Source organism: Canis aureus, chromosome 24 (assembly GCF_053574225.1).
Source record: "Canis aureus isolate CA01 chromosome 24, VMU_Caureus_v.1.0, whole genome shotgun sequence".
In the NCBI taxonomy this organism is placed as follows: domain Eukaryota; kingdom Metazoa; phylum Chordata; class Mammalia; order Carnivora; family Canidae; genus Canis; species Canis aureus.
Genome location: NC_135634.1, coordinates 21693162 through 21705966, shown reverse-complemented (window position 1 = coordinate 21705966; position 12805 = coordinate 21693162). Strand labels below are relative to the sequence as shown.

General features: G+C 38.1%; 2 long non-coding RNA genes across 6 annotated transcripts in view; one reads left to right on the top strand and one right to left on the bottom strand.

The window, feature by feature from the left end:
- The window catches only part of LOC144295899 (uncharacterized), a 49297-nt gene extending 44401 nt beyond the window's left edge, over nt 1-4896 (bottom strand). Inside the window, exons 1-3 of one of the 3 annotated variants that reach the window (XR_013363017.1) lie at nt 4666-4896; nt 3042-3214; nt 152-247 (exon numbers count right to left, since the gene is read on the bottom strand). This is a non-coding gene — a long non-coding RNA (uncharacterized LOC144295899). The remainder of the gene's footprint in view (nt 1-151; nt 248-3041; nt 3215-4665) is intronic. The other 2 variants (XR_013363016.1, XR_013363018.1) reach the window with 2 other exon arrangements.
- Nucleotides 4897-4931: 35 nt separating this feature from the next.
- Nucleotides 4932-12529, top strand: LOC144295900 (uncharacterized). Of its 3 annotated transcripts, none has more exons than XR_013363020.1 (3): nt 4932-5327; nt 5753-5949; nt 9160-12529. It is a non-coding gene; the product is annotated as an uncharacterized LOC144295900 (long non-coding RNA). The 3 variants fall into 3 exon arrangements; XR_013363019.1 differs by having other exon boundaries at nt 4932-5343; XR_013363021.1 differs by lacking the exon at nt 4932-5327 and adding an exon at nt 5350-5649.
- Nucleotides 12530-12805: the final 276 nt, after the last annotated feature.

Sequence of the window (12805 nt, the reverse complement as noted above, 5' to 3'; positions counted from 1 at the left end):
AAAGTATGGGGCTAAGTCTATCAGAGAAGACAATCAACAAATAATTTCATAAGTAATTGCTCAATTACAATTTTGACAGGTGCTAATAGGAGAAACAAAAGGTACTAATACCAAGGTAAATCAACTCAGCCTGGAAGTTCAGAGAGCTTACCTCTGGGAAGGGACACTCAACCAAGGATATGAAGACTAGATGGGAAAGAGCAGTCCAGAAGGAGCATTCCAGGTGGAAGCAAGCTGTGCCAAGGATCTGAGGAAGGAAGAACTATGGTGAAGAATTAAAGCAGTAAGAAGGCAACTACTAGAGTAGCCAAGGGCCAGATGGTTCCAGCCTTCTGAATCCCATTGAAGATTATAGATTTTATCTGGAAAATAGTAAGAATGCATTGGAGAGTTTTAAACACACACACTTTTTCAGTGAGTTCTGAAGCTGTGTAAATGAAGGAATGAACAGGGGCAGTCAGAATACAATGAAGGCTCAGGCAGGATTTTGCTCAATGACAATGGGCAAACCTATGATGCAGGGCCACCTTGGTAGTTCAGTGTCTGCCCGTGGCTCAGGTCATGATCCCCAGGTCCTGGGATGGAGCCCCAAGTTGGGCTCCCTCCTCAGCAGAGAGCCTGCTTCTCCCTCTTCCTCTGCCCCTGCTCCTGCTCTCTCTCTCTCAAATAAATAAATAAAATCTTAAAAACAAAAAAACCTATGATGTAGAAATCAAGCTTATAAGTGAATATGTTCAAACTATGTCTGATGAAGGTAGTGCCCTGGAACATTGTAAGGACCTTAAAAATCTTAACAACCTAATTTTACTAATTTTAAAATAGCTCTAACAACATATATTTGCCCTTTATAATCAGTGGCAGTCACTCACAAGAACAAAACTAAAAATGTAAATGGACATCCAAACTGCTCATTCCATCTCATGCCATGAGACTTTCTGTGGTTTGTGGCTACAACCCTTTGCCTCTCAAAGAAGTTAGATTTGGTTGGGGGCAACTCTCTGGCTGGGAGTGCCACCCTTATTAACATGTAAACTGTAATCATGGTGCAGTTGAGGAGCACAACAATTGGATTTTGAAACCTATTATTCTACAAAGTAAATACAGGCTTAAGTCAAAAGGCAATGTGTTATTTTAGAAGAGTCATCAACTACTATTTTAGTCAAAAACACATAGTGAGTAGAAAGAAGTTTCAAAGGAAACAGAGTGAAATCAGTTTGGAACTTCTAATCTATATTAGGTCAGTTCTTTTTATCCTGGTCTATAACAAACAACAAAGCCCTTTACTTTCCATCCTCAGCACAGTGATAATGTAGCTTGCAACTTTGATTTGGATTACATGCTATAGTCATTATACTTTGAAAACATGGTCAACTAGCACAGAGATTCTCTACAGATAGAAAAGTACTTATAGGAGATCCCTGGGTGGCTCAGCGGTTTACCGCCTGCCTTTGGCCTAGGGTGCGATCCTGGAGTCCCGGAATCGAGTCCCACGTCGGGCTCCCTGCATGGAGCCTGCTTCTCCCTCTGCCTGTGTCTCTGCCTCTCTCTCTCACTTTCTCTCTCCCTCTCTGTCTATCATAAATAAATAAATAAATCTTAAAAAAATATTTAAAAAAAGTACTTATAACAACCAGATTCCAAAAACAAACTTCACTTACTAAATCAAACTCTGTGAGGTTTACGTTTAATATGATTATAATCAAAAAGTTTATTAAGCAAATTTCTAACGTAAACAAAATTGGAAGAAGAATGTATTAAAAATATTAAAATGTAAGAGTTTAAGAGTAATCACTGTAAAAACAATATGCTATTCATGAGTGTCATCTATTTAATACAAGAGGGCCAATGTGATCTCTAAAAAAGTTTCTGAATATTTGAGAATATGTAGCAAGTTTTTTTTCTCTTAGCCATAGTTAGATAATTAATATTCTCATTAATTAAATATGTATTAATATATAATCAATTATATATTACTATATAATTATATGCTAATTAAATTCATATGTATAGACTTCCTATGTATACTACAGATTACCAGTTCTTGAAAAGTTGGACAACAAAAATATTTCTGGAAAACTATCTAAACATAATTAAACCTTCTTTTTCTGGTTTATGCTTTAAATTTAAATACAGTAAAATTTTGATGTTCAGTTCTATGAGCCAGAATACAGAAATTCTTATAAACACCATCACACAGAGGATACAGAACAACTCCAACACCCCAAAGAATTCTTTCACATTGACCCTTTGTATGCAGACCCTCTCCCCACCTCTAATTTCTGGTGACCACTGGTCTGTTCTACACCTCTACAATCTTGCCTTTTTCAGAATGTCATATAAATGGATTAATGTATTAATTAATGTAATTAATACAATCTTTTGAATCTGACTTCTTTTCACTTAGCACAATTCCTTCGAGATTCATGCACCTTGGTGTATCTTCTTTCAATGATTCTCTAATTACTATTTTATAGCCCTCATCCCATTGATATAAACATTTACATATAAAGTTACAGACATGTAGAAAGTATCGGAGCTATGGTATACTTAGTTCTGTAACACAACTTAATTCTTCTTTACGTGAGTAAAATCTCCATATCAGCTAGCTTGTTTGCCATTTTTTTACTTCTAATAAAAGTATCACATAGGAAAGCAATGGTACTTATTTCATGGCATATCACCCCTCGCTCAGGGATTTTCAAGGTTTCGTTATTGCCTATCAATTTAAGTCCAAACTCCTCCTCAAAGTACTCTCAGAGTGTGTTTTCAATCTTATCTCCACCAACTCCCTCAAATAACCCACTTTCTCACGAGACTGGGCTATTCATTTGTCCCTGATCCACTTCTTTCTTTGCAACATTGTGCCTACTTATTCTTCAAGGACCAATTCAAACGCCATCTTTGACATGCAGTCTTTCCTAATTCCTTTCTTTCTTTCCTCAAGGTTGCCCCCAAAGTGGATTTAAACTTGAGTTCACATAGCATGTTTGGAGAACTTTCTTATGGCATTGTTTATAACTGAGGTAAAAGAATCTACGTACCTGTCTTATTCCCTCCTTCCTTCCTCTCTGATGCTTTCCTCATCCCCCACTGCACTGTGTGCCATCAGAGAAAGGTGTGATTTTCTAATCTTTGTAACACATATGGCATCCAGCATAGTTCACTTTCATTAAAGTGACACTAAAAAAATCCTATTACAAACAAATATCTGGCTCTAGAAGACACAAGAGAGAAAAGAGTAGACCTCTGAAAACAGACTGAAAAAGAAAAAAGATGGTACTTGTGACTATAATGCCACTAGGAAATTATTTTAAAGCATATTCCTGGTATAAGCATATGAAAGCATTTTATGAACAAAACTTTAAACTTAAAAAATGTGTAGTCTACTGGTATTTCATCTTCTGTTAAATAGGAGTCCTATATATTCAAGATTCCTAGCCTCCTTATAAGTCACATGTGGATCTTACTGAGACAAAATAGCTCTCCTCGCTGGAGTGACTCATGGAAGTTGGTTCACCTGAGGATCAGAAAAACGGCTACACTTTAGCTTCTAAAACATCACTTAAGAGTTGGTTGCCCATACCACAGTGAGTCATCACCCTCTCATGGTTCCACATGTGATTGTTCTGCCTCCCTCAAGCAGTTTATAAAGACTGTATAGGCAGGAATCACATCTTAGGCTCCTTTTTAAAAAGATTTTATTTAAATTCCAGTTAACATACAGTGTAATATTAGTTTCAGGTGTACAACATAGCGATTCAACATTTCCATACAATACCCAGTGCTCATCACAAGTGCCTTCTTGATTCCACTCCCCACACCACCACCACTTCCCCTCTGGTAACTATCAGTTTGTTTTCTTGTATTGTGTCCATTGAAACTCTCCCTGTCCCAACTTTCGTACCATGCCCACCACACATGCACACTTCATAGAAGAGACAAACTGTATATAAAAACCATTCTGACTCTTAAAACATTTGGGCATTTGAAATACAACCCCAGCCATTTCCCTATTTCCTAAAGGTACATTCAGCCCTGAGACAGTGCTACATCCTTCCTCCAACTCCGCTTCTCAAGCAGGGTTTAAAATGCTCAGCAAATATCAGCTTGGCATTTCCAGAAGATGACAACAGTCACAACATCAACAACTGCCAGAGAGAGAAGGGAACAATGCTCTAACTCCAGTTCTACTGCTAACCAGCTACAGGACCTTGTGAAAGTCTCCAGACTTCCCCGGGTTTGGGTTTCCTTGCCTATAAACTGACACATGGTATTAAGTTAGTAGAGATCTGCCTCACTCAAGTTCTGATATCTTCTGGTTCTAACATTGGGGCACTCTTACATGTCTAAGGACCAGATAAGACTTTCATATCTGGCCTTGCTCTTCATCCCTATGTTCCTCTTTAGAGAAAGCTAAGCACTAAGACTAAGCTCTGAGCTTTCTTTTCTCTTCTCTAGCCTTTGCTCGAAATAGAATAGTAGCACTCTATTCTGATAGCCCCACAGAGCAATCTTTAGTGTAAATAATAGGATGGAAAGAAAAGTTCTATTTCTTTTTGTCCTATTTTTAATGATTTCCAAGTTAGAAAACTGATGACAGCATGAAAGCCTCATCAATATTGCAGACACATAGCTCTCAGTAGCTCCAGATCTGTGTTCACAAACCTTCAATATCTCAGCTGTTAATAGACAATAAAAATTATTAGACCTTGAATTTATATTCAACAATCCCTGTAACATATCTGGGGCTCTACATGAGTAACTATTCTCTCTGGTACTCAAATCTCTCTCCAGGATGAACAAGGCTCTTGGGAAGATTCATTAACTCCTGCAGGTGCCTCTGGGGGGCTGTTTAACCTGCTGCCAGGCTCATGCCCCAGTGAGGGAGCTCCTCATTCCTTCTGTGACATCACCTGGGAATAAGAGAACTTCCATCCTCCTAGAGAGCGGTGGGGGGCACTCAAATGGCTACAGATGACAAGAGGCTCCTTACCTCCATATTTCATCAGCTCCCAAGCCCCACATACCCAAGGAGTAGTTCCTATAATTTGATAAACAGCCAAGTTACTTACTCTCCCCAGGCTCAGAAGCTTTTTTTATTTTATTTTATTTATTTATTTATGATAGTCACAGAGAGAGAGAGAGAGAGAGAGAGAGGCAGAGACACAGGCAGAGGGAGAAGCAGGCTCCATGCACCGGGAGCCCGATGTGGGATTCGATCCTAGGTCTCCCGGATCGCGCCCTGGGCCAAAGGCAGGCGCCAAACCACTGCGCCACCCAGGGATCCCTCAGAAGCTTTAAATAAATCTATAAACTCAACCAAAAGTGTACGTGATCAGGGTGGTAAGAAGAAAGCAATCTGCTAAACATCCCTGCCCCTTCCTTCTGGGAACTTTTCAAAGACCCATCCTCAGTAGTTATAGGACAAAATGCTATATATTCAATAATCTACAATTCTTTTAAAACAGATGAAAGAGTTCTGATGATATAGAAACCTTCATAAGAGTGGTTTATTTTGGTAAAGGAAGTCGTGGTCTGTGCCAAGTGTTTTCAGTATACTATCTATCTAGTTTAGTTCTCATAATAACTACCACAATACTGAGGAGTTACTATTTTCCCCAGTTTTAGAAATAAAGAACATCTCTAAAAGTAATAATAATTTGTTTATTAAGAATTTTAATGCATTATTTCATTTAGTCTTGATGACAGAACTCTGAGATGGGAGGATTCTATTCTTATCCCCATTTTACAGATGAGAAAAATGAAGCACAGAGAAGCTAAATAATTTGTTGAAGATCACACAGCTTGGCAAGTCATCCCAGCAGTCTGGTACCAGGGCCTATACTCTGAACCATTAAGCTTCACTGACCAGTGAAGCAGGAAAAGGAAAAGTACAACTGCTAGATTTAGTAAATAAAAATATGACATCCAGTTAAATATGGCTTTCAGGTAAGTAATAATTTTAAATAAAAGATTTTTCTATGCAGCACTTGGGACATATTTATACTAAAAAATTACTGATTGCTTATCCAAATTGCAAATTTAATTGAACACCCTTTATTAAACTGACAACCCTGTGGGGAAGAGATGCCTAAGATGTGAGCCTCAGCCTATCCCAGAGAACTTTTTCATATCTGCTACCATATTTAATACATGTTTCTAAGGTCTAAATTATGTCCCAAACTCGGTCCTGGTGCTGGCTTTGGTCAACCCCTGAACTTAAAAAGCAAGCAGGCTTGAGCCTACATTGACAATAGAGATTTTAAGGCACTACGAATTTCAGTCCTTAAAAATTCTGTGCCTGGTTCATAAGAAAAACTTAAATAGAGACCTAAGGAGACATTACAAAAAAATTAAAGGATGAGAATGGGTCATTTATTTTTCTATGCAGAAATTCCATTTTTTCATAAATTCTCTCATAAGAAAAATTAGGAATGTTTTCTAAGTGTTTAAAGAGCCCAGTTAGGAACAGCGTCGTGGGTAGTGATATGGAGAAAATACAGGCAGACAATAAACAATCATTAGAAAGAGGCTTCAGATCTTCCTATGCCCTGGTAATTTACGTGCCACAGCCCTACCTTTAGCCAGGAAGATGATATTTAGATTTTTACTAATAGGATATGTTTGAACATTTACTTAAAACACACACTCTAGCAACTACAGTAAAACACAGGATTTTTTTTTTAAAGTCATCTGCTTAGAACTTTCGATGGCTTCTCTTTTGGCATTACACAGTCTGTATTCTTCATGATTATTTAGGTAAGTTTCAGTTTCCATATGGCTTGACATCACATGGGTGAATCAGCAGAAAACCAGCATCTTTATCACATTTCCTATTTACTGACAATCGTCCTAAATATAGCTGCCTTTTATACAACCATAAAAGCTTTCCTCTCCTCTGTTAGGACAAAACATTTTAGGGGAAGAAGAAAATCTTGGCAGGATCCTGGTGTTCAAAATAAGGGTAACAATGTACAGGTTTCACCTATGCTAGGGAGAGAAGTATTTTACCCAGAGGACCAATGATTTGACCCACAGTCAAATTTGCCAATTGAGTAGAATTCACTTAGGGAAACTAACCCTGGAAGGAGATTCAGATTATGGCTCTCCTGCTCAATAGCTTTATGATCTTCTACATCACTTTCCCTCTAAGCCTCAAGTCTTCTTGTCTTTAAAATATAAACAGTAATAGTGGCTACCTCACAGGGTTGTGAGGAATCAATGAGCTAAGGACTTAGTACAGTGCCTGGCAGCCCATATAGACACCCGATGAATGTTTAGTACTGTTAACACTATTGTCATTTGACACCAAACAACATACCTATGGGCCCTCTCACTAGCTTCTCAAAGAAAAAGCTAATTTTGCCCAATGGTCATGTCCCTTTTGATGGTTCAATTGCACTCTCAGGGTGACCAGGAGTGTTGGCAGGTGTAGCTACTGTATAAATGAATCCATCATATGTAAATATGTCTATAATTAGACTTTGTGTTCTTACGAAATAAGTTCTCAAGTCACAATTTGTACATTTCTTTTTAAAATCTGATGATTTGAATAGTTGTTTACACATTTAAACTCTCTAGACTAATTACTGAAAGAAACAGTGATTTTTTTTTTAAAGAAAAACGTATTTCCTTCCTAAGGCGTTTATTATTTAGAAAATAATATTAATTTTGAAAGATACTTTCATCCCAGGATGCCTGGATGGCTCAGTGATTGGGTACCTGCCTTCGGCTCAGGTCGTGATCCTGGGATCCAGGTAGAGTCCTGCATCAGGCTTCCTGCAAGGAGCCTGCTTCTCCTTCTGCCTGTGTCTCTGCCTCTCTCTCTGTCTGTGTCTCTCATAAATAAATAAATAAATCTTTAAAAAAAGTACTTTCGTCCCTTTGTCACTTAGTTGAATACTTCTTTTTCACACTAGTTAAATTAGACTTAAAATTAGATTTTAAAGCAAAAACAATTCTCTGCCTTTAACAACACTATTTAAAATGCAAATTACATTGCAGATAAAAAGAATTGAAATTTTTGTAGCTTAAAAATAAGTGGAATTCCAGAGTCAATATCATATAAATAGGTGTCCATCTGGCCAATCTTCATGATTGCCAAATTTCTTCTTTCAATTGTTTAGGTTTAACAAGAATTTAAACAGCTCCCTCTTGTGGCCTAAAAAGTCATCAGCAATCCAGAGTTTAGCAAACTTCTTACCTGTCATTTTATTCTGTGCACATTCACTTAATAAATTATATATTGTGTATCTGCTATAGTAGTGGAGAAGGAGAGCATAAATAGAGGGCTAGGATGGATGTGATTCATGGGGATGTGATTCATGTGGATATAGTCAGCTCCAAAGCTTCAAACTGGAACTCTTAGTGTGCATGCTGCTTCTAATTTAAGGGCTGTATTTCTCTAAAATGAAAGGTTGAGCTTTAGCCAATGCAGTTCATTAAGCAAATGGTTGCCTCCATTGACTGGTTGAGCTGCAAGGTACTCAGAAATCCTGATACCAAATTTACCTATTTTCTGTTGAAAAGCTTCAGATCAAAAAGTGTAAATGCAAAGTCCCCCTGAATACATTTTCTAGTAAACTTTGTCATGGTCCCTGAAACTTCATTTTAACCATCTGTTCATTCCAAAAATAGCTGAGGGCTGCCATGAGGTATGAGGCACTGTGCATAGAACAGACATGCCCCTATAATGCCCACAGCGTGGTGGGAAGAGAAGCATGAAGTACTCACACTGTAATACATCAGATGTGGCAGTTACTGCCTGTGAAAATGACAGGGAGACTTAATGGAACCAGGTATATCAGGAAAAACAGTTCTGAGAAATGACTGAGTAGATATTGGCCAGATTAAGGGAGGATGGGAAACTATTTCAAGTAGGAAAAATAACATACACTATAAAAAAAAAAAAAAAAGCATCTGTCAAACTTGAGAACAGGGAGGTGCTTGACTCTTGAGGAACTGGAAGCACATAATGGGGCTGGAGAATGTGGCAGGAGAGGGTAGAGGGGCAGCGTCAGGCAGAAGCCAATCATGCAGGGCCCTGCAGACTATGTGTAGGTTTTGAGCATTAGCCTCACTGAGATATGCACCAGAAACCTATGAAATGTTTCAAGTTTCAAGTTCGTGACTAACACTACAATTTTTCTTTTTTTTTAGGGTCCCGCTGGCTGCACGTACAGACAGAATTGGAGGGAAGTCAGAGTGGAAGTAAGGATACTTCTTAACATTAAAACTGCAGCAGTCAGGCAAGTTTTGCCTTGACTGACTGCTGGCTGGAGCCTGGGTGGGGTCTGAGGAGAAGGCAGGAGGGAACAGGATGTTAGAAATATATTGCAAGATTACACTGACAGGATTTGATGATGAAATAAGAGTAAGAGGAAGATTTAAAGCTGACCCTCAACACAGCAAAGACAGTGATGATCTACACCTATATGCAAAAATCTGATGAATCTCACAAATGATGTCAAATTAAAGAGCCAGAGAAACAAACAGAAGAATACCTCCCTGCAGCTACCATCACCTCCTCTCTCTGGAACTGCTGGGTGACAGGCCAGGACCTATTTTGTGTCACCTTACTATCCCTAAGGCTGTCTGCCTTCCAAAGTCAAAAGAACCAACATGGAAAAATCAAAATGTAAGGTTTGAATAAGTAAGAGAAAAACCAACCAATGAAGACATTTATGTTTAACACCTTGGATGTTCAAGAAACTGCTTAGAGCAGGACACAAATGGGACATGCCTTCTCTAGCATTATTTTTAATGTAACATAATCTGAACATTCTGGTCTACAGATCAAGGGAAGTGAAAAAAAGAGAATTCATAAGTTATCTGTAAAGGCGGAAATGCTTAGTGTGAATATATGATGCAAGACCCTCTTATGCCAAAGGAAACTCTGAGAAATATTACTTTGAATTTCCTGCTTATTTTATCCCCACTGTATCAAAAATTTTTTAGCTGCTGGTATTAAGATCAAAATAGATTTTTTGGCCCCAAGCAGAAAGCTTCTAGTCAGGAAAACAAATGCCAGTCTTTTAAATTATCTGAGAGTTAGAATTAGTTTGAATAAGGAGCCTAAGTCTTTCAGCTGAGGAAAATACATTTGAATGTGGGAGATCACCTCAGGACATTGAGAATTTCCCACGGAAATATCCGACAAAAAGCAGGGAGAAAACAAAATTTCCAGTTGAAATGGGAAACAAAGTATGACGAGAACAAAGAGTTGAGTGTGTGCTTTGGTAGCTTAGTTTGGTAATTCATTTCAAAGGCAGATGAGAGGAAACTGCTTAAGCAAAATTGTCTTATTGTTCTGACAGTTCCCACGCTGAATCAGAAATCTTTGTCACCTCAATTCTATAAAGGAGAAAAGTTATCTTTATTAGGACAGGAAAAAAATGTTCTCCTATCCGCTTTAGGTGAAGTATGAAGTTGATCATTTTTAGAATTTGGTACATTTGCTTCATTTTTCATATTGGTCTTCAAGAAAACAAAAAGAAAGAAGAACAAAACAAGACTATAAATCCTCAAAGAGAAGATAGGAAGATTTCATAAGCTAGAGAGAGACTAACATACCATGACCCCATTTTACTTGTAACATTGAACGTCGTGAGCTTGAATCTCTTATGCACTTGCTGATTTTAAGCAGAATCTCAGGAAAGCAGATCTGAGGGGAAGTAGACAACTGAGAGGAGCTTGCCTAATGCCCCTCCGGATTGCAGCCCCTGTGCCGGCAGCTGCTGGGAGTGCTGGTGGCTTAGGGCTCTCATTTGAGTCTGCAGATCATTCTCAGCTGAACAAAAGCCAGCTCACTCAAGGTCATGCTCTCTTCCCAGGCAGCCTACACCCAGTGACTGGTCTGGATGGTATATAAAAGTCCAACACTACCCCTGAAATTTAGAAAAATTCTAAAAGGCTTCAGTGTCAGTGCTCCCCATGGAGTCACCTTCATCAAGATGCCATTATGGTTCAACTTCTTCCTTGGCAGAGTCCTGCCGCTTTTCCTTCTCATCTAAAGGTGTAAAACTTGAAAGTACTCCCTGATGAACTATCTGCTGAACTCAGAGTCAGCTTCCCAGGGAACATAACTGGGATGTTGTCATTACCAGTGTTTTCATTTTATGTTTATTGTCTTATATATAAGAGTGAGGGACAGGAGGTTCTTAAGCCTGACTCCTAATTAATCATCTTTCATCACTTTGGAGAATTCGAAGGATGGGGATTGCAGGACATTCCACTTAGGGAAACATTCAGAATCAACTTCATTTGATTACAAACCAAGGCAATTGCCAGTCTATAAATTAATCACTACAAAAACAAGGAATTAAATCATGATACTGCCCTCCCTCCTAAAATCCTCTCTTCCTCTGGCCACGAGGATGTGAAATTGTCTGTCTCCCCTCCTACCTTCATGACCAATCTTGTGTGCTTTTTATTCTTCTTTATTAATGAATAATAAGTTACCCAAAGGTATGCACAAATTAGTGAAAGCATTCATTGTGATACACAGCCATTAAAATGTCTCCTTTCTCAACATTTCCATCAATGGTAAAAATAAAAGAATATCTGAGTAAACCATTCCTTAGTTAACAGCTATACATTGAACATCTCCTATGAACCATAGGTGGTTTAGAGTTTGGGAAAGAAAAATGAGAAAGAAATATCTCTTCCCTTAAGAAATTTAACATCTAGTACAAAGAGTTGCCTAACAAACCCAACACCTCTTTTTTTAAAACAAATATTTTGCGATGCCATCGTTATGATTCTGATATAAAATTCATAGGTAACTTACCTACAAATTCAAAAAACCAGTATAATGCCCTAATTATAATCTAAATTATAAAATATAATTGTAATTTATTTTACAATTGTAAAATATAAACAAACAAAAAGAAAGCAAGTAGTAATTTTTTTAAATGTGGCTTGATATGTAGCTGCTATAACAATAATCAGATGCTATGCCTTACATAGCAGCACCCTTCAATCTTTATGACAACCAAATACTTCCCCAAAATTTCTAAAATGCTACCAGGAGTGGTTCTGCTTTCATTGAAAACTACTAATTTAATCATTTAAGAGAAGAGAAAGAAATTATTTCTATGAATTTGAAAGATGGCATCTAACTCTAATATTTCAAAAATAATGCATGGAACTTATGCATCTTTGTTCTAAACAGAATAAGGCTAGACATATTCAAATAACACCATGTTATAGGCTGAATGTATCCCAGAGAAATTCAAATGTTGAAGCCCTGTACCTTAGAACGTGACTGTATTAGGAGCTAGTGCCTTTGAAGAGGTGATTAAGTTAACATGAGGTCATTATGGTGGGCCCTAATCCGATTAACTAGTGTCCTTAAGAGAAGATCAGGACACAGAAAACTCAGGCAGAAGGACAACCATGTGAGTATATAGTGAGAAGGCAGCCAAGTACAAGCCAAGGAGGGAGGCCTCAGGAGAAATTAACCCTGTGGGCACCTGATCTTGAACTTCCAGCCTGCAGAACTATGAGAAAATAAATTTCTGTTGTTTTACCCACTTGGTCTGTGGTATTTTGTTGTGGCAGCCCCAACAAACCAATACACATCCCTAGATGGGAGTTGAGATAAGAGATATTTCTGCCCTTAAGGCCTAGACCTCCAGCCCAGAAGTGGTAAAAGTGCAAAGGAAAAAGAAGGAAAAGGACTGAGAAGGAGCTCTTGAACAGAAGTTGAGGAGGAGGACGGCTGAATAGCTTTTGTGTTTAAGGAATTGCATTGCCTGCTCATTTAATTTAGCATTGTGTTCAACATTTGGAAAGAAAGGCATAA